Source organism: Lolium rigidum, chromosome 6, assembly GCF_022539505.1.
Source record: "Lolium rigidum isolate FL_2022 chromosome 6, APGP_CSIRO_Lrig_0.1, whole genome shotgun sequence".
Classification (NCBI taxonomy): Eukaryota; Viridiplantae; Streptophyta; class Magnoliopsida; order Poales; family Poaceae; genus Lolium; species Lolium rigidum.
In genome coordinates, this window is record NC_061513.1 from 186,733,561 (window position 1) to 186,759,371 (window position 25,811).

General features: G+C 42.8%; 1 pseudogene; it reads left to right on the forward strand.

Annotated features, from left to right (window-relative positions):
• Window positions 1-358: 358 nt before the first annotated feature.
• Window positions 359-13,142, forward strand: LOC124663634 (annotated as a pseudogene).
• The last annotated feature ends 12,669 nt before the right edge of the window (window positions 13,143-25,811 follow it).

Here is a 25,811-nt window from a genome sequence, read left to right on the forward strand (position 1 = left end):
ACTCTGTGTTCAGTACTACTACAACCTACAAGATGCTGGTCTCATAAAACATGCCAAGACAAAAAAAATTGCATCACCGGAGCTGCATTGATTTGTGAATGTGCTGAAAGCCTGGAACCAAGACAAAAGTAATTAGACTGACTCTACAGGCAGTGAATACATCATCACCAAGACCTGCACTCAACATCATAGGTAGAGCCAATTTAGTAATTGTAACAATAAAAAATTAACATTTTTTTAAGAGGGGAAAACATCTCTGCAATAGAGAAACTGAGGTAAAAGCAGGGCTGGCCTTTTGGTTTTTGGGGCGCTGGAAAGGCGAGGAAAGGGAAGGGGGTTGCAGCTGCAGTAAACGCTCCCACCAACAAGAGGTGCCGGATTTTTGTCAGTCTCCTCCCCTCTCCTCTTCCTTCCTCGCACTGTATCCAATACAGCGTCCCTTCTCCTCTCTCTCCCCTTTTACTACGGCCCCTCCGGAATTCCGAGCTCCTCGGACATTTCCACCTGAATCCAGCTCCCCCCACGGCGTCGCTTGTTCCAGGTACTATTTGGTAATTGGAGCCATATCTTTCCGCGGCTTTGACCGCCTTCTTTCCCCAAAATAGGGAACAAGAGGTCGAATCTTTCGTCTGTTGGATTGGGAATTGCAAGTTCATGTAAATTGCACCTTGACTTCTCTCGGTGTTGCGCTCTGAGCCTGAGGATTTTGTTTGGTTGGTTGGCTTCGATGCAGGATTATTGGTTTCTTGACCGAAACCCTGGCGGTGGAAGATGGATGCCGACAAGGATAAAGGAAATGACAAGGTGCATTTGAGGGATTGGTCGTCCCAGGAGGCTCTGCGCACATACAAGAGACGCAGGCAGCCAGAGCCGGAGCCGGTGCTGGAGCCCAAGCCCGTGGTTGTGCCAGAGCAACAGGTATAATCCTAGACGAAATCTGTATTACACTGTGCTGAATTAGAAGGTGACTGCAGTTATAATGTGGTACTGTAAGCTTTTGTTTTCGGTAAAAAACTTACCAAGAAGGATTGCCACTTGAGTTAGGTAATCAAATGGGTGAAGATTTGATGAGTGAGTACAATAAGAGCTTCTCAGTTAGTGGTGTATATGTTGTGCGATATCATGTTACTGAGTAAAAATCTGGATGGTACTCACTCCATTTGTCTTGCGCTGATTCGTTCGCCGCTAGCATTGTATTTTCACTAATGCTGGTGCTTTTCGCATTAAACTCTGATCAACATATTATAAATCGATCATGACTGATTATAAATTGTGCTCATTTTCAACTCATATGGGGGCTTTACTTTCTATTGGAATGTCTCCGTGTATTGGCCTAGACACAAGGCAAATTGTTATTCCTACCATATAACTTGTTACTCATTTCTTTAAAATAGTTAACCTATCCACCTATAGCATTTCTGAAAAACGAACAAATACCTTTTACTCTGCCAGATTTTAGTTTCTTCTTTTACCTTCTTTCTTCATTAAGTGGCATTGCCGTTGACCTACAAAAGTCTATTTCAGGGCATTCGTTTATTATGGCTTGAACGAGATACTGTGAATTTGGATATATAATGCAACGCTGATGTTACTATTTATGTATCAGCGCTTAAAACATTATAATCTTTACAGGTTACCGACACTTTTTGGAAAAGTAGGGATATTGGATGGAAGCACGGTATAATGATTGATGAAAACAGACAACACTGGAAGTGTATGTATTGTCACCTGACTAGGTATGGTGGTGGCGTCTCTAGACTCAAACGTCATCTTGCTGGTGATTTGGATGTCAAAATGTGCCCAAAGGTTCCAGCAGATGTCGCTGAAAAGATAAGGGAGCATTTGCAGAAGAAAAGAGAGAGACGAAAAAAGCGAGCTGCACAGAATGGTGGTGACAGTGTCACTAGGAGCTTTCCCGACGATACCAAAGCTGAGAAGGAACCTCTACCTATTGATTTGGAGGTGCCAACTCGAGTAGACGCTTGCGTTCTTGAAGAAGTAACTAACCAAACGAATGAGGGTCATCAGGAGCCTGCTATTCCTTGGGTATACAAAGGGATAACTGCAGTTATTGCTTTATAATTAATTTTCTGTTCTGAGTGATATCTACTGTTTATCTTACCTAATTTAGCATAAATGGGCAATAGAATGGTACCATACACAGTGTTAACATGTTTCATCTGGAGTTCTAAAGAATAACATTATTGGGCAATTCGGTGGGTTATTTACTTAGGTTCATACACATGCATTTGAAAAATAGTCGTCTTTGCAGTGTCAAAATAGACAAGCGTGTGAAAATATGTTTGCGACGAGCAGTTTCCACTTCTTTTTTTAGAATGGTGCACAAATTGTCATATGTTTGTACAGTATTTTGCTTGTGCACAGAATATAGCATGTCTTACATCTGATATTGAAAGTTTGTTTGGAATGTATGAACCAAAATGAATGTAAACCCACCCATGAGCACAACATCCTTGTCCTGATTTTTGTATCCCTGAGCACTACAAGTAACCTTGTGTTGATCAAAGTTGTACATTGGTTTGCAGCCTCCCTTTTTGTTACGAGGGGTAAGAGATATTGGGTGGGAGCATGCAGTGGATCTTGATGGAAATAAAAAACGGTGGCAGTGCAAATGGTGTGATTTATGTCGAAGTGGTGGCGTAACTACATTGAAGGCTCATCTTACTGATAGCAGCTGCCCTAAAATTCCAATGGAAATGTCAAAACAAGTATTGAACTTCATTGAAGAGAAAAGAGCAGCACGCCAACTTTTTAATAAGGACCCATGGCCTGCTTATAACAAAGTTAGTGGTTTCTGCCCAGAAACAGAAAAGGAGGGGACTGTGCCATGTAAGGATGATCATCAGCCTTCAAATAATGCTATGCATATGCTAACATCAGAGAAGTGCGCAGCTGTTGAGGTATACAAACTTAATAACTTCATTCTTGCAGATACATTTGCATTTCAGTACACCATACTTCATTTTCGAATAGAATGGTTTTGAATGCCAGGCATAGGTTTTTTAAATTTGGTTACTAATAAGATTTCTCACTTGGAAATGGTATCATTAATTTTTTTATCAAAATTACGCCCATGGTTATATGTTTATAATTTTGCTAAAATATAATAAATACACTAGTGGACAAAGTTTTGTGTTAGAGAATGGAGAATGCTGATCTGCGAATTCTGAAACAAGTAAAGAGGATGGAGACAGTACAAGCTTATCAAGTTACCATGCCACTGGTACTTCGTGCAGTGACATTTTCATGAAAACAATGAAACAAAAATAAAAGGAAAAAAATCCATGGTCCAGATTGATTTGTATTTTAAATAACATTTAGTGGTAAGATTTGTAGCACAATTCCTTCGTAAAGCAATGCTTTCCAAAATCACATGTTTACTCAGGTAGTCAAGTATAATGAGTGAGGTTGTCATGCGACAAGAGCACATGAATTTGACATTATTTTGTGGGCACTGATGAGTTAGCATGTTTCAAACTTCAAATATGGCATCTGCCAAAGTAGCGAAACTACTGTTACATGATATTTGTTGCCATGTTTTTTTCTTAAACCGGCCACAAAGTTCACACGAGGTGAAGTTAACACAGAGAAATGGGTTTGCACCAGATGTTTTCATCTTCATAACCTATGTTAGTTCTTTCGAGAAGCTATTATAGCCTTTGAACTTACCCACCTTTTTTTTCCTTGAGAAGTTGGCAGCTCAAAGCAACCAATGTGGCACAAAACATAGTGGCCAATTGGTTCAGAATTATGAAGAGTCAAAGAAAAGCAGTGACTGTCCAGAGGAGCACTCGCCAATGGAGCATGACAGTCAGCATGTACTAAACAACGAGCACCAGAATGTCGACAAGAACACCGAGAATTCACAAAATAAAGAGGTAGTTCTCCTTCAAAAATCTGAAGTAACAAGTTTACGTACACCCCAATCTGTCCTGGGGAAAGGGATTTGTTTGTGCTATTGAGTTATCGGTTAGTTGTGACCTACTTATAGATTTCTTATAATGAGGAAGACTTTCATAGACTTCTGAATTTCTTGCAGAAGATAATACAAGGTGGCGTAATTACTTTGAAGGCTCATTCTGAGAGCAGCTGCCCAAAACTTCTAATGGAAATGTCAAAGAAAGTATCGAGCTTCGTTGAAAAGAAAAAAGAAATACCCAATCTTTTCATTAGCGACGCATCACCTCCTTGCAAAAAAATTGATTGTGCTAGTGTTTTCCCCTTACCATTAGAAGAGAAAGGAACTGTGCCATGCCAGAATGATATAAAACCTTCAAATAATGGTATGCATATGCAAACATCCGAGATCTGCGGTATTGATGAGGTATACTAACCTAATAACTTCGTTCTTGCTGATATATTTACATTTTATTACACCTTACTCCCTCCGGTTTCAAGGAGATGTGATTTTGAATGTAAGGCACATGTTTTGAAAGTTTGATCACTAACAAGATTCCTCACTTAGAAATGACATCACTCGATATTTTAAAGCAAATTACTTCCATAATTATATGTTAATTTTGTTAAGATATAATTAGAATAAACTAGTGAACAACGTTGTGTATTGGAGAATGGAGTCTGCCTTGAGTGTGAACTCTGAAACAAGTAAGCAGGATGGAGATAGTTCACGTTTTATCAAGTTATCACGGCACTGGTACTTTGTTTACTGACATTTTCATGAAATATAAAGATAAAGCATTTGGTCCAAAATTTGATTTATATTTTAAATAACATTAAGTGGTAAGATTTTGCAGCACGATTCCTGTGCCAATAAGTACTGTTCAAGTTCAGTGATTATCACATCTTAACTCAAGTAGTCAAGTACTCCATGTGTCCCCATTTATGTGGCGCACACACATTTTGAGGTTCAAGTTTGACCATTAGTTCGACCAACAAAACATGGACTATATGGCAAGAAAATTGGACCATTGAATTCGTGAATAAAGTTTCTAATGGTATAATTTTTATAACAATGAGCATATGTATTATTGGTCAAATTAGTGGTCAAAGTTAAAACATGTAAAACAAGGACACCACATGCATTGGGACGGAGGGAGTATCTTGAGTCAGTGATGGTTGTGCTGACCCAGGACCATGTGGGAGGTATGATTTTTTAGGGCACACATGAGTTAACGTGCCCAAAATTCAAATTTGGCATGCAGAGTACATAATTGCCCACTATGTCATAAGATTTTTTGGTCAGGGTGGTCGTGGGGGCAGATACAGTTTCAACCTCTTCTGGGTATTTACTGCTAACTTGTGTGAACTTTGCATCTGGAACTTGTGAGAGTGAGATCAGTAAAGGCAGTAGTTCCCAAACAGCAAAAACTAATGTTACATGATATTTGTTTTACTGTGTTTTTCTCAACCTGCACACGAAGTTCACATGAGTTTACATCCGAAATGCTATCACTTTTCATCTTTGTAACCCATCCCAGTTGTTTCGAGAAGCTATTATAGCATTTGAACTGACCCACCTACTTTGGTTTATTTCTTCGAGAAGTTGGCAACTGGAAGCAACCAATGTGGTACAGAACATAGTGGCCAACCAGTTGAGAATTATGAGCAGTCAAAGAAAGGCAGTGACCAGCCAGAGGAGCAGCTGCCAATGGAGCATGACAGACACCATGTACTGAACAATGAGCACCGGGATGTGGACAAGAGCACTGATAATTCACAAAACAAAGAGGTAGTTCTCCTTGAAAAACCTGATGTAACAAATAATACGTACCATCCAATTTGTTTCTGGAGAAAGGGGTTGATTGTGTAAATGCTATTGAGCTACTGTTTAGTTTTGACCTTGCTAGTGGTTGCACTTTTGGTGATACTACTTCCATATTTCGTATAATGAGTATGGTTTTCATAGAGTTCTGAATTTATTGCAGAAGTTGAAAGTAGAGTGTCACAACTCAATACAAGTTTTGTTGTTAGTATTAGCAACTCTTCTCTGAGATCTGAATTTCGTGTGTTCTGCCCATAGGATTTATTAGCATATTGGAAGCCCTTTCTTTACTTTTTGACTTTAGCATGGTCTATTTAAAGAGTAGGATGTTCTGTCGATGGTAGCTCGTGCCTCCTTTGCAATTTGAGCACGAAAGGATGTTCTGTGAAATCATGATGTACACACGATGTAACGCCAACCTTAAAATAACATTGCAAATTCATTCATGTTACTGGGAATCAAAAAAGAGAAGCAGCACTGTGGCCTGTGGCATATGTGCAAAAAAGATAGTCTCTCTCAATAAATTTAGATGAAGGAACTGGTCTACTCGATTTTCCATATTTGTGCAAGAAATATAGTCCCTCTTAATAAATTTTGATGGAGGACTTTACTGTTTTGGATTGGAAATTTTAGTTCATGGGTCATTCGCTCAACAAATAATACTAGTGGGAATTTTTCAAGCCGACTGGCTAGTCATCTGTTTCCATTTTTTTCCATTTTGTTGTTAGCTAACTGAGCTCTGCTCGTATTTTTATTTCCTGTTCTTCTGGTATGAATTGAGTGTAATAGGATACCTGTGGCCTGTGGCATCCTCTATGTAGACCTCTGTATCTATGATTAACGAACTGAACTTTGTTGTATTTACTGAGCCTACTGTTCTCAGAATCGAACATAGTGTAATCATATGCTTTACTCCGTAAGACTTACCCTAGAAACGAAAATGCAAAAAAGGTGCGTGAATGGTAAACAAACTAACAGGAAAAGAGGGGGTATTCTACTGTATATTTTTCCTTGCTGCATTTTAACACTCGTGTTTTCCAACTTCCTCTTAAATAAAATATGCGAACGCTCTATGTTTCTGCCTTGCTAAAAGGAGGCATGCTATGTTCTGAGCTTCTACACTTCGTTTTGTAGGTATTGAAACATCCTCTGAACACCAGGTTTAGCATACGGAAGCATATTGTTATCATTGATGAAATTTCCAAGCATTGGCGGTGTCGATACTGTGGTATGGATGGACATGGTAAAAAGACTAGACTCCATTACCATCTTGCTGGAATGTTTCGTCATCCTAAGTGCCCGAGTGTTCCTAAAGAAGTTTTTGCAAAAGCAAAACACCATATTCTGATAAAAAGAAAGCCCAGGACTGAAAAGGCTGCAAAGCAAACTCCTCCAGAGCCACAAATTCTTGTGCAATCCAGTGTAATACTGCAGAAGAACGATCCACCATTTGGCAATTCTCCACAATTGTCAATGAATGATTTATCTAGCGAGGTGATATTTATAACTGTATTCTCCTTTATAGTTTCCCTGATGCCATATTTGTAAGTTTTTTAAGTTAAGACATGCATGTGTTATATGTCAGTTTAATTGAAATTGGAACGGATGGAAGGGAATGTAGGTTATGATTTATAGTTGCCGCTAGTTCTGAAAGTTTTGTGTTAGTAGTTGATATTAATAGAATCCATTAGTTCTATTGATACTTACTTCTACAGTCATGAATCATGACTCATGACACGCGACAATCAAAATACAACATGCCAAGGAGATTATTGGGAAATGCATATTTTTTTGAAGCTGATTGGGAAATGCATTTTTTTAAGCTGATTGGGGAATGCCTATTATTAGCTTCTCCTAGGAGGAATCATGTAATTTTAAACCTCTTTCTTGCCACATTATTTGTCTGGAGTGTTTTTTCTTGTACAACCTCAAAACTGAAAAGATCTTTACTCTGACATTTTGTTAAGAAATCGATTTGCAGTATTGACATCTTGATACTCTTAACAATTAAATGACATCTGTCGGGTTGCTGGTCTTACTTATCTCCAGAGTAGATACAGTCCTACTGAACAGACTTCACCAATCCTACCATTCGCTAAGCATCTATCATGACATTAGGGAAAAGACTAAACCTCAATATCAATTAGGATCCAAGAGCATGGTTCGTTTTGGAACTTCTCATTCACAAATACCTATAATATTTATATGTTGTCCACCCATAAATATTTTCATCTGATTATATGTTAGGCAATGCATGGTTTCTCTTTGCACACGCTGGCCATGATTTAATTCGTATTTACGAGATGCACTATGTTAATATGTAGGTGCGTCCCAACTACCCAACAAGGTTAAGGGACAGTGCATGGGAACATTCACTGGTTTATGACAGAGAGGGACACTGGAAGTGCAAGTGGTGCAGCTTAGAGGGTTATCATGGCGTAACTAGATTAAAGTGGCATCTTGTTGGCTGGCAAAATCGACCTCAATGCTGTAAAATTCCGGAAGATGCCGCCAAAAGGGTAAGGGACCAAATGATATCAAGGGAAACGAAGAAAGTGAGAAGATCAGATCCGCATGACAGTATTCACAGCGGTGACATGGCGTGCTCTTCTAGGAGTTCACAATTTGATCAAGAGCATTTCACTGTAGCAGTGCAGAATATTAGTTCTTCCCAAGCCAACAGAACATCGAGTACATGCAATACATTGTCCAAAACTATACCTAGTCCTCAGGTGTGTCTTGTTTGTTGCTATTATTTTCCTACACTGTTGGAATTGGGACATTAGTCTTGGGAATAGAATTGTGGCCTACATTGAGTTTATACAGATATGTATGCCTTCGGATGGAGGCAATGACGATCTTTGCGCCTCTACTAGATGTCTTGGGCTAGAACAAATGTACAATTTCTTCACAACTTCCAAATTTTAGCACCTTCAATAATGGGTATAGCAATGACTTTTTATCCTGGAACTTATTGTCAGTTTTAGCTGAGCCATTTGCTTATAGAGCATTTAGGCTAGAAATGTGGATAGTAGTGGAGGGTTAAGAGTCGAAGCTCTACATAACCTGGTGATTTGGTGCCGACGAACACTTGTTATCTTTTCATTAACAGGCTTATTTCCATTGCACAGGGAATAATAATAGAGTTACCTCTTTTGTCCAATATTTTCTCTGGGTTAATCTGTGAAGTACTAATTGGAGTAGTTTATCATGCAGCCAAACATGGAGGGGCCTCATGAAAGATTGTGTAGTAACACAAACAAGTCTGAGATGCAAACTGGAAGAAGTGACTGTTGGAGTAACTGGAGATATGTTTTAAATGAACTGATGCATTTGCCAGGCGTACAAGAGGGTGCTGGTATTCAGAGTTGCATCCGTGACGTCCTTCTCTACGGCTGTGCTAAATTTGGATCAGTAAGTAGGAATACTAAAGATTATTGGAAAACCATAAATTATTTTGTAGTTATGCTCTTATTTAGTAACCAAATTGTTTTACTTGGGTACAAATTTGTCAAGTTTGAATCCTTTAAAGCATGCTCGTTGGATGAAACATTTTGTTATGAACCCACTCTCTTCCAATCCCTTTTCCTGTAATTGCTTCAATCATGGAAACACTATCACTTTAGTAATATATTCAGGCGATACATCACTGTCTTATCAGATCCCAATAATATTTTTCTCTGTTATATATCAGGACAGGGGAAAAGTGGAAATGGATTCTGACAGAACAGTGTCAAGTAATGTGCGCACCACTGAGTGCAAGAATGTTCTTGTGGACGTTTTAAGATCAGAGAATTTCGCCTTGCTGTGCAATGTCCTTTGCAAAACTGTACATCAAGATGAGGAAAGGAGTAGATATTTTGATTTCGGTGTGATTGATTCTAGGATGAAAAATGGAGAGTATGGTTGTGCGCCTGAAATGTTCAAAGATGATTTGAAATTGGTAATAACCTTACAACTTTTTTGTTCTTCAATATTTCTTTTAGAATTTCTTCACATTGGGGAAATTTCTTGTAACTTTGATAATGTGCAAATATGTAAAATCCCGTTAACATGTTTCTAACTCATTGTAACTTTGTTTTCTGAAAATTTACCCTGTTGCCCCGGTCACTTGCTCGTTTTGAATATATATACCACCTGTATTCATTATGAGGTTCTCGAGAGAGAGAGAGAGAGATCCTAGTTTGTATGATCCCATGTTACACCACTTATATTCATTGCGGCATATATGCAGGAAATAACAACTAATATATACATGTCTAGCATTGCTGAGTGCTCACTGCATTCTCTGTGTGCATCATCAATTCACCATTGAATAACAAAAAGTATAATGTTTATTTTCTCTGGTCATAACTACCAGTTAGATGATAATGATCGTAATGCAAAACTATCATAAATTGTATCCTTCCAAAGTAATTGCTGGACCATTTGTGCTTTGTCCATTTTGTACTGACTTGAACACTAAATTAACTACCCTACTACCTACCAGTTTGGAGTCTTACAAGTTCAGTACCTAGCTCTTGCTCTAAACCCTATCGCTTCACTTTATGTCATTAGTTCCTTCCAGTCTCTGTAAGCACTATGTGTTTGTCACTGCTTTCTAAGCTGACATTTTATTTTATTTTGCATGGCATACATTTTGAACATTGTTATGGAGTGGTAAATGGTAACTAACAACTAGTTATTTTTGTAGTTATGGGAAGATCTTAAATTGGCTGGTCAAGATATTATTGACCTAGCAAATAGTCTTTCAAGTCTCACAGAAGCCTCCTACACAAATCAGGCAAGTTTATATATATGTATATATCATTGGGTTTCATTCTGTATTGTTTTTTTTGTTTTAACTAGCATGGTTGCGAGGGCATCATCTTTTGGTGGGTTGAAAGTGTTCGATAAATAAACAGCGTTTCGTGGATAGATATCACATTTTTTCCCCCTTTATATGTTAAGAAACAAAAATGTTCTACGACTATCATAAATGCCATGGTACATAAAATATTAAGTATGCCAGTAACATCTTTGACAATCTTAAATTAATGGGAACATGATTATTGTTCAGGATGGGAATGGGCTGACCTGGCCCTGCTGGCCTCAAGGCCAATTTGCGAGGCCGCGGGTTGACCCATTCAAAAAAAATTAGCGGCCTCAGTTGACTCGATGGGTATCTCGGGTCGACCCAAATTTTAGACTTTCTGCACTTTTTGGTTGTGTTTAAAATAGACCATTATCTGAAATATATTGACACTAGTACTAGTATATAAGTACGTGTACAAAGCGTAGCTAGGGATGGCTGGGCTGGTCTTTATATCGACCAAAATCTGAACCTATCGATTCTGGCATCGATATTTTTATAGATAGATAAAAGATCCTAATTTAAGGTAACATGCAGCCACAACTCGGCTCAAAAGGAAGAAGAAGGCGCTCGTCAATTCTGTTTCCGAAAGGTAGTCCTCCCGATTTGGCAAGGGCGTGCGCACCGGATTTTTTTCTTTTTATAAACGATCGCACAAGGCAGTTTGCCACGACACAATTTGCGATCAATTAAACTCTATAGTTTGACGGCTGCATGCTCGGAGTTAGCAAGGAGGTGTAAATTTGTCCAGTCCAATAATACACCTTATATAGCGATTTTTTTTATAGGAAACTATACGCCTTCTTATAGCAAGGAAATGGAGGGAGTAATAGATTTTTCGAATTCTCTATAGATTTTTATGTTTCAATTAGGGTGGGAGTATCCTGAGAGTTTCATGAATTTGATAAATTTTACTTCAGAGGGTCCATTTCTGTCTTCGACCTGATACTGATAAGCACCTTCGCATTGGAATCTGGTATCACAATCTTTAGGTTGGAAGAAAGAGAGGATCAGCTGATAGTGGGGATGAACACAAGGTGACTATTCTGTTGCTAGCTTTGCTGTTTCCTTGATGCCCTTACTTGCCTTGCTCAACAATATGCTACGACTATTACAGGGAGCTTTGGCGGCCAGCTCTGAACCGAAGAAGTTGATCGAATCAGGTTCATCGTTCCCCTCGACCTCAGAGGGGTTGCGGCAGTTGGACCAACCAGACCCAATAAACGTCTATGATGTTCAAAAGGGCAGTGCCTGTGACAAACGTGGCAAAGAGACGAGGGGTGTCAGCACTCTCACATGTAATGGATGCCTGCTAGTGTGTCACATTTCATGCAGTGATCTTCTTGTGCCATCCATGTCGTCTGGAAGCTGGTATTGCAAAAGCTGCAGCAGTGCAACCCGCAACGAATCAGCTGAAGGTAGCATGGGCTTAGCCCATTATGAGCCTAATTTATTGCATGGAAATTGTGTCTTGTGCAAAAGACTCGAGGTTCGCAGATCTCAAGAATGCAAAGCAACTGTCCATGGACAGACACCTGTTGGCGAGTCAAGAGCAGTTGTGCCTTTTTCCAGTACCAGGTGTACTGATGGTCAGGAACTGTCAACAATTACTGATCCCGCTGGTTCATGCAAGATATGTGGAACTCCCGAAGAGGATGGCCACAGGTTTCTCATATGTGGTCACGGTCACTGTCCATACAAGTACTACCACGTTTCCTGTCTGAAGTCAAAACAGATTGCCAGCGACGTGCAGCGGGATAAACCGTGCTGGTACTGTCCATCGTGCCTCTGTCGAGTTTGTCTTCGTGACGGAGACGATGACCTAACCATTCTCTGCGACGGCTGCGACGAGGCTTATCATCTGTACTGCATAACACCTCGCCGCACTTCAGTACCCAAGGGTAAGTGGTACTGCTCATCGTGTAGCATGGAGAGAGCCAAGGCGGGGATGAGACGATATGAGAAGAAGGTGCTGAAGAACCACCGTAAGGACGATGCTCTGGTGCAGAGCAGGAACTTCGCGGCTGTGGATTTGCTACTCTCTGCTGCAGAGAAGCTGCGCGAAGACGAGCAGTAGGTGACTTGTGCAGGTTAGTAGAGAGGCCCGGTGTTTGTCAGTTAGTTATGTAGCTGGATTTCTGTTCTCTGCCATCAGCTGGGACTGGATTTCTTTTTCTGTTTGAAAGTGCCGTTGCTCCGTCGAGATCAGAAGTCCGAGACAGAAATTGAGTTGTGCTAGTATCATCAGTTTCTGATGAAACAAACGAGGTGCTCATAACCAGAATGGCATGTGATGCTTGACAGAGGATATGCATCTGTCAGGAAATTTTGTACTTATTGTTAGTGTTGCCTGGAGGAGTTGGTGTAACTTGTACATTCAGTTAAAGTGAAAAACTGTCTCTGAAAATTGTCTCAGGTTTCCAGCAGCGCCTCTGTTCAGTCTGCTGTGATCCCCGACCTGTACGGCACAGCCTCCACTGCGCTCCACGGCACTCTGCTGTGTTATCGGTGGAAATTAGTAGTACTTCCTCCTCTGTTCCAAATTAAGCGCTGCAGATTTGTCTAGATTGACATGTATCTAGATGAGGTTTAGTGTATAGATACATGCGAATCTAGACAAATCTGTGACACGGAATGGAGGAAGTAATATGTTACTGCAGATCATAAGCCATCTCCAGTTCGCATAATCTATTGCATTCGATCAATGTGGTGTGAGGGCCAGCTGAGCTTTGCAAAGGATGTGGGGAGAAGTAAGTTTGGTGGGAAAAGGGCGAGTTTGTCCGGCCCGACTGATACCCTTTCCTCATCCTCTGCTTTTCACCTAAACAGGAATTGATCTGCACGCCTACATATACCTATATCTATGTTTTCATCTATGTGGAGGAGATGATGCCATGTTGGGCACCCAAGGGACCAGAGAGGCTGCCTCTTGCTTGTCCCCACAAACATTCTAATTGCTGCCTGCCTACCCACTCTTGCTACCAAGTAGATGCATGACGGCTGTCATGACCCCAATTCTGGTAGCTGCTAGCTTTACAGGATGATTATGGCATGTAAATGATCATTAAGTAGGTGTACTAATTATTCATGTGCAAGGATGTGTTATCCAGCTTCACTGGGTGTACGCTGTGATTAATCATGTCTCTTTGCAGGCTGGATAGATAATTTGTGAAGGGGGTCTATGTACATGTCTAGAGATTTCGATGAATGCATTGGGTTTAATCATGGGATGTTGCTTTGATGTCTAGATCTTTCTTGAGAACTGCGTAGGGGCAAAGCACATTCTCTAGAAATCTAAACATTCTACTCCATGCAAGAGTGACTTTTAGTATGAGTACTTTATGAAGCGGCAAGTATACTGAAAAAAATAGAACGTTTATTGTGAGATCAAAGGGAACGATATGATCATATCCTTCAACTCCACCTGATCAATAGCCGAGAACGTTTATGACATTGAAGGGAACGATACGATCATCCTTCAACTCCACCTGATCAATAGCCGAGAACTTTTATGAGATTAAAGGGAACGATACGATCATCCTTCAACTCCACCTTATCAATATCCATTGCGCCTTGCAACTAGGCTAAGCTCGTTTTGCCTGCGATATTGAAACGGATCATGATTTGCCATGTCCAAACTATGATTCATGTACCAACTAATTTGCCCAAAGCTTTATGCTTTGGAAGAAAAGGTGAGCATGTACTTGGTCCCAAACTTGTGTACTACTTGTGCCATCTGGATCCAAATTGTTTTTGCCCTTTGTCCTTTGCAATGCACGTATCTGTCCAAAACTACACGTGCATGATCCCACATTCATTTTTTCTTTCTTCAAACGGGTGTTTTAACTATTGGTTTCAGCAAAATGTGTTGATGTTTCAGACGTTATCAGCCGGACCTACGTGACCATTGGTCCTGGTTTAGTCCCTTCCGAGTTCTAAAGCGATCGATCGGCGACTCGAACAGTAGTTAGACTTGTTGAAACTTGTGAAAAGATCGAGAGCAGGAACAAAAGATAGGAGAAAAGCTAAAGCTGGCGACCGGATCTCATATGTACAGATCGAAACGCCATTCACTTGACATTCACCCGATTGAGGTCGATCTCGAGTAAAGATGTGTCGTAGTAATTCCTTTGTCGACGAGATGGTTCACCAAAAGCAAGAAAATCATTCTCTTCATCCTCGATCCAACGGTGTATCACAGGGGTTTCAATATCATTTGGTCTCTTCGTAGTTGCCCAAGGTTAGGAAGCATGCCCAGCTAGCACATTGATGACGAAATCGACCCTTTGTCACACAACAGGAAGTCAATTTTGAAGTGAAAAGTAGAGAATCCTAGGCAACGTCTCATAAAACTTCATAGTGCACGGCCCCTTGTTGGAAAGAAAAGCATCTGCACTCCACATCATTGAACTAAAGGATATTCTAAGTCAAATTTTCAGAGAAGATCGGGCATGGGTGACCATTCAAGATAGATGGAGGAGTGTATTTGGTGAACTTTTATACGATACCTCGGATGTTTCTATAGTTTCATTAAGAAGAATATACAGGTCCTATATATGAGGAAAATTAAGCAAAAAATTATGCACTTTTGCCCGGCGATGACTGGTTTTGAAGATAAAACACATAACTTTCCGTTTTCAGCCAGATAGTGTGTTTTGGCAAATATGCCACAGAGGCAAAGATACAATCCGGCAGTGTGTTTTGCCAAATGCCAGAAAAATAACAGTGTCATGTACCAAATTTTCCCCAACAATATCCAGGGGGGGGGGGGTGGCAGCCTGAGGGTTTATTTGAGAGCGTGAATTATGGTACATCGCCCTGAAATTCCGGAATGCTGGCCCGGGCCGGAAAATGCACTATGCGAATAAATCAGGCATAACGGTTGGATCTGGGGTTATACCCATAAAAGGAACGAAGAAGGGGATGCCTTTTTCCGCTCTCCTCATTATTGCAAGATCTTAATTCTTTGGGGTCTCCCTCCCTATGGCTTACATATTATTGATATTTTAGGAAAAAACTGGAGGAGATCCAAGTCTACCTTTTCACAAGAGGAATCTGATTACCCTTGCTATCAATCTTGTGGATCTTGATACTCTTTGGTGTTTAGGCACCGTAGATGGAAGAGGTTGTTGTAGATTTTAGACTTGGTTTTGGTGTTTATGTAATAACATGATTACCTGACAAGATCTAAGCTACGTAGCTACCCTAACTCGATTAACTTTGTGATCTTACCTAATTAACCGAAACGGATAGGCTACGCTAGCCCATATTAAGAAATTATATTGTGTAAACCAGAATTATGTTTCCTATAGATAACAAAGTTACCCTATACGTGCATGCTCGTAATAGAAGTGGAGTCAGGATTGCGCTTCAATACAAATGTAGTCGTCTACCTTTGCCTCATCAAAGAATCCCACATATAGTTTGTGAAGGATCAAACACGTCGACTAGAGTTTTCGCTTATAAGTTCTTTTCGAAGGGTCTCAAGTTATTTTGTTAATTCAAGTGTTTGTTTCTTTGAAATCTGCCTATTCCTTTAGGAATAGCCGGTCCCAAGCTCGGGTAAAGGAGGGTTGTGATAATCTTGGCGAGCCAACATAAAAACCAGCCATTCCTATAGATATGAAACCCAATAGAAATCCTTTGGGGCGTAACCCTGTCAGCGACGCGCCATATCGGAACCTGGATGTGGTGTTAAATGAGCAAGGGATGAACCTCCACCGTATCGGCGCACCATATCGGAACCCGGATGTGGTGATAAATGAGCAAGGGTTAGGCTGCCACCACCTTAGTGGCGCTCTACATCTTCGCCCGGATGTACTGTTAAGTGAGCAAGGGTATTTGCATCTCTCTTGACGGATGCGAAGGGCAAGGAATCTAGCCAAGGCAAATAGGTTGCGTGTGGGTAGTTAAAATGTAGGATCATGTTGACCAGGAAGCTACGGGAGTTAGTGGATGCTGCGATCAGGAGGCGTCTAAATATCCTTTGTGCCCAAGAGACTAGATGGGCGGGTCACAAGGCGAGGGAAGTCGAGAATACCAGCTTCAAACTTTGGTATTCCTTTTCAGCCAGTACTAGGAACATGTACGCATCCTCATAGATAAGATCCTTAAGGATGGAGTAGTGGACATTCGGAGAAAGGGGGATAGGATCATCCTAGCAAGCTAGTGTTGGAATGTTGTCCTGAACGTTGTTAGTGATTATGCCCCACAAGTTGGGCTCGACATGAGCGCTAAGAGACAGTTTTGGGAGGACTTGGAGGATGTCGTCATAAGTGTACCGACAAATGATAATCTCTTCATTGGAGAAGATCTCAATGGCCATGTGGGCACAACTAACATAAGGTTTGAGGGTGTGCATGGAGGCTTCGAGTATGGCGACATAAACAAGAGGGTAAAGACACCCTGGACTTTGCGGTAGCCTGCGACTTGTTAGTTGCCCACACATTTTTTAGACGAGGCAATCTCACTTAGTGACCCTTAGTAGTGCCCAAGACTCTAGAAAGATTTACTTTTTCCTCACTAGAAGAAGGGATATGAGAGCTTGTTTGGATTGCAAGGTGATCCTTGGGGATTGTGTTGTGGTGCAACATAAGCTTCTGGTAGCCGACTTCCATTTTCATGCTCATGTGATGAGGGATAAAATCATCAAAATCACAAGAACAAAGTGGTGGAGGCTCAAAGGGTAAGCACAATATACCTTTAGGAAGAGGATGATCACGGAAGGACCATGGGACGGAGAGGTAGATGCGGATAGCACATGGATGAAGATGGGTACTTGCATTCAGAAGGTAGCTAGGGACGTGCTTGGAGTGATAAAGGGTAAGCATCTAGAATCTAAGGACACATGGTGGTGGAATGAGGATGTCCAAAGGACTATCAAGAAGAAGGAGTGATAAAAGAGTTGGCACCACAATATAAGCACAATCAACATGGTAAATTACAAAGAGGCCAAGAAGAATGCAAGGCGAGTTGTGAATGGAGGAAGGGCGGGACTATGATGAGTTATATGATAGGCTAGGCATAAAGGAATGTGAGAAGGATATCTACAAGATGGCGACAAGTCATGATAGGAAGACGAGGGACCTCAGACCAAGTTAAATGCATCAAGGACGAGGCCAATCTACTTCTAGTGAAATATGAAGAGATCAAGAACATATGGAGTGAGTACTTTGGTGGGTTATCCAAAGATTGGAATGAGGGCACTATGCCCAAGCTGGATGACTCCTTTGATTACACCAATATGTGTTTCGTGCGGAGGATCCAAGAGCTGGAGGTTAAAGAGGCTCTCAAAAGGATGAAAATAGGAAAGGCCCCTGCTCTGATGATGTCCCAATTGAGGTGTGGAGAAGGCTTAGATATGTGGCAATAGTATGGATTCAACCACACTTTTCGGTCAAACAAGATGCCCAGAGAATGGAGAAAATAAATATTAGTACGTATCGCGAAGAATAAAGGAGATATTCAAAGTTGTATTAACTACCGAGGGATTAATTTTATGAACCATATTATGAAACTTTAGGAGAGAATCATCAAGGATTGCTTGAGGAGAGCGACAAACGTCACTAAAACCAATTTGTTTTATGCCCGGGAGATCGATTACATAGGCGATTTTCTTACTTCGCCAACTTATGGAGAGATATAGGGAGCAGATCGAAGGACCTACATATGGTCTTCATCGACTTGGAGAATGTGTATAACAATATACTAAGGACGCTCATGTCGTGGGCGGTGGAGAAACACAAAGTTTTCCCAATAACGATATGACTACATTAAGGGTCGGCCTTGAGCCCATAAATGTTTTCCTTGGTGATGGATGAGGTGACCAAGGAGATACTCCTTGGTGTATACTCTTTGCTGATGATGTGGTGCTACTAGATGAAACCAGGGCCGACGTAAATAGGAAGTTAGAGTTGTGGAGGCAGACATTGGAGTCAAATGGGTTTAGACTTAGTAGGACCAAGGCTGAGTATATGCAATGCGACTTCAGTGGTATTGGTGGCGAAGGCGGAGATGTCAGATTAGAAGGGCAGATAGTGCCTGAGAGGGACACCTTCTGATACTTGGGATCAATGTAAACGGTGATATCGATGAGGATGTTGCATCAAGGCATGGTGGATGAAGTGGCCGGAAGCATCTGGTATCCTATGTGACAAGAAGGTCCCACAAAAGATAAATGTTAACTTCTATAGCACAAGTAAAGTTAAGGATCGAATTAACAAAATTTAAAAGTACATGAAGTACACGATGAGTTTAGGGGACTCTAATTTCTGTTGGAGAGGTCAGGGAGGAAATATAAAGCACTAGAACCCCTCGAATCTAGTCTTCTTCTCCGTTGAGCTCACCACAAAGTATGAATCGTTACATACTATTGGTAATTCTTGGGGTGATCTCCAAACTTCACAAACTCCTTAAGAAAAGCCACAAGCTGGATGCTCACAAGGCGACCTTAAACCGTCTAGGGTTCCCCACAAATAAAAGAGTAATAAGTACAAAGTAAACTCAGAGGGGGAATCAACTTTTGGATTAGTGGATTCTCGTAACTAGATCTTATTTTATTTTCCCTTGCGTGGATTCTAACTTGGAGTGGAGTGATGGAAAATTATTGAGCTTTTCAGGGTCAACAACGACAATGTCTCCTCGGGGAAGAAGACACACTTACGTAGATGGCCCTCGTTTCAAACAGTTACATGCTTTTTCAAGGAAGCTCGGAACCTCCATGCTGCTGGGAATAGTCTGAGATTCCTGAAATTATATGGGCAATTCCACGCTATTTTCAAGGCTAACAGAAGGGGCTCAGAAAAAGCTCGGAGCCTCCAGACCTAGGGATCTAAGTTCCCAAAATAAAAGGTCTACATTCGGGATTTCATCTTGGTTCTTTGGTATTGTCTCTAGCATGTAAAATTATTGAGCCCCACTTCTTGTACACTTTGGATCACACGTAACATTATGACTTTCATACCATTCAATAAACGCCATAAAGTACATATGAAATTTAAAGACACCACACCATCTCATAAACCTTCTCTTTTCGCCACGAACCATCAAGGTTAATCCTTGTCCACGAGACCATGACTAGTCTTTATTAACACACTTATAAAGCATTAGTCTCCTACCGGACGAGTTGTATGTTCCGCACCACTTTCACCGTCACAACATTCCATTTTGAAACTCATCATAGATAAGTATACATTTGTCGGCAACGACCATTTCTTATGGCTAGCGAAGACACTCGATCTGTCGTGTGTCTCATCAGTGGTGAGGGATTTTTCCCGTTTGTGATGAGAGGGTATGTGGTAGTGCAAATTTATCTTCTTACAACTGAAATAAACCTTATTAAATCCATATACATCCCACCAGTGTTGAGTGAAACTGGGTCTATAACTTGTGGGCGCATTGTGTGAGGGTTTAAATTTTGTTGTAGGGACGCGGGAACTTTCGCCTAGACGGGGAAGAGAGAGAGAGCAGCACAAAATGTATTTGCTAAAATACTTTTTTGGAACTAATTTGCTAAAATACTTGCACCGGACGTGCACCCGTACATGAATGGCTGGCTGTCCTTGTTTCTAGGGTGCAAGACTGTGATTGCATCATTACGGCCACATGCCGCATGTTGTATCACTGTAGGCAAGCATGAGATGGACACATAGATTAGTGTTAGTGATTACACGGTTGAAAGCGGCAGCCATTCACATACTTAAACCAAGCATAATTATGCCACGTTCCTCTGCTCTGAATCCACACGAAGTTCAACAACACCGGGATAAGAGTAAAGAGAAACAAAAAAGAAAAGCCAAATTCTGTCAAAATCCCTGGACATTGGGATACGGCTGGTCCCACGTGAGCCGCTCGGGGAGCTTTGAAAATGCTTTCGCAGAGCAAGCGATGAGGATACATGATTACTGGAGTAGTCATCACTATATAAACAGATACAGCTAAGAGGGCATTACTTATCAAAAGGTTAAGGTAAACAATACTCGGATCCTCACTACCAGTAAAGTTCATGCACGGCACAGTTACATGTACACATTACACACACACACATGGCTGGATTTGCTTGATCCGCCGCAGGTCTGTCTGAACTCTGACAGCCTGAAAAATGGTGAACCAAGTCTGAGCGAGGCACTGGCCCTCTGTTCACGCGTGTTCATGCGTCCAGAAATTGTTCTTCTGTACAAGACGTTCCAGAATGAAGCTATCGGTGAACATGCATGATCAGTGGCGCAGCCCCGCACAGCCGGGAGATTGTTCAGGACATGACTGGTTCAGGAACTGCTCTAGAATGAATATCGGCTGTGCATGCATAGAAAAAAGTTCGCAAAACCTATTCTCAACGGTGCCCTTGGGACACTTTAGGACTCGTTTACATCTCTCGTATTTCCACTTCTAAGGGCTTTAGGGATGGTAGGAGATTTAGTGTTCACTCAATCTCTTTAATATGTTTTCCTAAAAATACGCTACTAGTATGATGGAGGGTTTTTATTCTAGTAAAAAAAATGGGAAATTTACTGGGATACCTCAGATTACCATATCCAAACCCAGATAAGCAAACCAACTATTGGGGATTTTCGGGATACGGAATAATCACTTAATTCTCCTCGAATACACTAGAAGTAAACAAGCCCTTACACACGAATTAAATGTTTGTTCGAAAATTTGGTGCCAAGCTACTAGTTCAGCCGTTCATCCTAAGAACGACATATGCTTGTCGCAAGAAGGCCCATAAAGTGACATGGTAGTGGCAAGGAGGAGTTGAAATTTGTCTGGCTCCAAATAAACCTGGTGGAAGCCTTTCTTCACATGTAAAAAACAAGTTTGTTGTAGCACAGCACTGTAGAGGTCATAGGAAGTAGTGAAAGCAAGGACATGAAGGACCACCACAAATCCACACTCCGCTACACTAGTTGTAGAGTACTCCTAGTTACTAGTACTAGCAACATTAGCCGTGGAAGCAAGCAAGCATGCTCATGCAAAACCCAATGAAAGAAAGAGGAGAGGGCGATCAAAAGAAGAGAGGAGTGAAAAGAGGGCCCAGCCCAAAGCCACTGGACCCTGCCCTCATTGCCGCTTGAGAGAGCTGCCACTTTTGCACCGCTGCTACGCACCTACAATCGAAACGCATGCAGGTGAAGATTGGCCAGTTTTAGACTGGTCAAGCATAGCAAGCAGATAATTTTCCCACTCGCTTTGAGCACCTGTCTGTTTGTGCTAAGCAATGCAAAGAACATTTGAAACTAGGTAGGAGTATATCAGTTTGTGCTGTTTCTTCCTTTTTGAAAAATGACACGGGACAAGTTTACAGAGCTCTCTATATCCATAATGAACCTTTGAAACTAGGTAGCAATTTGAGCTGTTCCTTCCTTTTTCTACAATGAAAAATGAGTGACAGGGGGGCAGGTTTACAGAACTCTGTATGACTGTATCCATAAACAATCCATCCCACGTCAATCTATTATCATCAGTCAACGGGAAAGAAAGTGGAAACTCGGATGCAAAATACTCGAAGCTAAAGGTACGTATGCCCGCCCCTTTAGCATACAAGCATACTCATCCCGTATGCTCTACACACCACACGTACTGCTTTACGGAAAAGCGAAACACATGGCATGAGAGTTTCCTTCTTCCTTGCGCTGCGTGTCCGAGTCCATAGCATGCCTTTCCATGCAAATTTAAATTTTTCGTTTGTTAAATCTCTTCATATCGGCGATGGTTGCGGCTCTGGTACACTGGCTTTTCAGATCTTAGGGCATCTCCAAAGGGACGACCGAAACATACCGATCGTTTGCAACCGTGGGGTCGAAAATGCGCCTGCACCCAGACCCAGCGGGCCAACGCATAGTGATCGGGCTGTCCGCGGAGACGCAAACACGGCCCAAATATGTGTCTGCGTGGATGCTTCGCGGTCGCGCCAAGTGACCGCCGTTTCTCACATAGGGACCGCACGCCCAGTGGCACAGACGCCGCTCAATTCCGGCCAGATGCCACTCGCAGACCCAAAAGATCAAACTTGAGCGGCGCTAACACCCCAGCTCCTTGCGATGGACGTTCTCCTCGCTGCAGCCGCTATGAATTTCGAGAAAACCCTCCCAGCCACCGCCCATAACACCCCCCCTAGTCACCGCCACAACCCGATGGAGACCGCATCTCCGGCCGGCTCAAAGTGTGCCGCCACCGGAGGCCGCGAAGCAAAGCTGAAGGCGCCAAAGAAGTTGCTACCGAAAGAGGAGAAAGGCATCAAGGCCGTGAAGCGATGGGGCAAGCATAGGAATCTGAAGGAGAGGAAAGATGCGGCTGCGGCCGCACAACAGGCGTAGGTAGCTGCCGAAATGGCCTGGCAGACGCAGATGAAAGCCAACGCCCACGTAGACCTGCATACTGGCCTCGCAGATGCCATTCTATTCGTCAAGCAAGAGAGCATCCTCGGCGTCGCTCTCCGGCCTTGTCAGTGAGATCGGTAAGTTCTCAGTTGTGTCCTGGAACACTTGTACCCTCGCAAGTCCATGCGGCGTCCCGGTTCGCGTCCGACACCGCACCGGTCGTTAAACGGGGCTCCAGTTCCAGACCTCAACCGGACGCCAAGAAGCGGTGACTCATGCCCGGCCGTGACACAAAAGACACGACTGGTCCCGGAGGAGAACATACTGGTGCCCTACACCCTATTTGAGGAAATGTCACTGACGAGGTTGCTCCTCGGCAATTCCCATGACGAGGGGCTTAGGGTTAGTAGAAGCCTGAGCGGGAGGCGAGATTTACCCAGGTTCGGGGCCCTCGTAGAGGTAATACCCTTACGTCATGCATGTTTGATCTTGATTATGAGTGAAATCGACTACAATGGGGCAGCAGAAGGACTGCGTGGTGGTGTCATCGCTGAGAGGCAAGGTGGCTAGGGCTTTGGTGTATGCGTGAGAAGTTGAGAGAGAGATTCGGCAGCCCTCTCCTGGCCTTTATATAGGAGGCCAAGTCCTAAGAGTCCTGCTCAGATTCGGTTACAATACGAACATATCTCGTCTAATATTTCCATACTTGGATCTTTCCTTGCCCTGTACTTAAAGAAATCGTCTCCTTCCATCTATTCACCACGCAACCACGTCCTGGACCTCCTTGGGTTGCGGTGCTCTAGATGGGCCCTTGTTGGGCCAGACGAGGTAGGGCAATGTCGAGTACCTGACGGGTAATGCCCACATAAGTAGCCCCCGAGTGACTGGCTTAAGCGAAGCTTCGGGTAGGGACTGAAGTTGACACCGGCCGATACTTTCCAATCTATTGCGTCTTCAAGAGATACAAGCTTGGTAATCGCCGAAGAGTTGAGTATGCGTAAGGGATGGAGTAACTAGCCCAGATTTACTCGATAAATCTAGACTGGTTAACTGCCAAAGCAGAACATCGTTACCCTACACAGATTCGAGTCCTCGGGCTCAAACCCGGATTATTGGAACCTTCGAGTCCGTCAAAAAGTTTAGAACCTTCGGGTCAATCGAAGTAAGAGCTAGAACCTTCAGGTTCGTTTTTCCCTTGAACGTGAAAGTTGGAACTGCTAAGTTTTTTTATTGTCGACGAGGCTTCAATCATTTTTATCGGGTGGGCGACCAGTGCTCCCGATGGGAGTAGCCCCCGAGCATGTGGATGACTGTGCAGTAGTCATGTATAGGCTGTAAACAGCTGAGTCGAACACCGCGGGTTTCTTCGGGTTCTGAAATATATTCGGGTGCTCCACAATGGGGGGAGCCAACACTTTTGATGATGTCACCACCGACGTGGCAACTGCTGCAGTGCAACTAATGGGACATGACCTGGTTGGCCCGACCCATGTTTGGGCCATCAGTTTGGAAAAGATCGGACGTTGCGCGTTGAACGAGGAGTTTCCTTGATCCTCATGCGTGGTGGAGGTAGTGGGCCGCCGTTTTCTCTCCTCTTGCGACACGTGTAGGGTCAGATTTCTTCCCATTTTTAGCGGCACAGATCTAACGTCCATATTGAGGGCCAGAGCCCTTTATAAGCAAAAAATAGGGGGTCAATTTATCCCTTCGCCGCTCATTCCTTCATCTTCTTCCTTCTAATCTCTGTTCCCCATTGCCACCACACCGGAGCTCCCAGAGCAGTGAGAGGAACAACCTCCGGCGCCATGGGGAAGAAGAAGGTCGATGCATCGTCCATCGCCACCGCACCAAGGTCTTCCACTGCCACGGATGCCACCGCTGCCAGGGCCCTCCAATGTGATTGGACGCGGTCACCATGACGAAGCGCTAAGAGAACAAGATGTGCCGCCTCGGGCTGATCTCCAACAATGAGAAGGACATCAAGTTCCTAGGTGCGGAATCTCGCACCAAGCCTCTTGCCAGGTTTGTAGTGATGTTCGATGCATTCTTGTACCATGGGCTCTCTCTTACATCCCACGAGTTTCTTCATGGCCTTCTCTTTTCCTACGGCATCCAGCTCTGGCAGCTAACGCCAAACTCTATTCTGCACCTCGCTATTTTCATCACCATCTGCGAAAGCTTTTGTTGGAGATATGCCCAAGAGGCAATAATAAAATGGTTATTATAATATATCTTTGTGTTTATGATAATGTTTGCATACCATGCTAAAATTGTATTAACCGAAACATTGATACATGTGTGTTATGTAAACAACAAGGAGTCCCTAGTAAGCCTCTTGTATAACTAGCTTGTTGATTAATAGATGATCATGGTTTCGTGATCATGAACATTGGATGTTATTAATAACATGATGCGGGGTGGCCTTTGGACACCTCCTCACCAAGACCAACAAGTCCCCCAAGTGGACCAATGACAAGGGCTCGAGCTAAAGCGCTACATGATAAGGTGAACTCGCTCCTCACTACCCTCGATCTCGGTTCTCCATTGGATGGAATGCTACCTCATGCCGACACACTTTGTGTTATTAGGTACGTGGAGCATCAAGACCTCGGAGAGGATGACACACCATGGTCAAGGGAAGGAGAGAAGCAGCGGGACGTGAAGACGTACACGGAGCTGGACCCAAAGTCGCCCGAAGAACGCAAGGAAGAGAAGATGAACGGCCAGTCCAGAATCCGGTCTGACCGGCCTCCTGACCGGGCCACCCGGTCCCCAACCGGCCTACCAACCGGTGCCATCCGGACGCCATCCAGTAACCCCGGAACGTCGCCCGGTTGCCGCTCGGTCCAGGGCCCGGTCTAGGACCGGCCTGTCCAGTCCCGAGTCCGGTCGCCGGCCG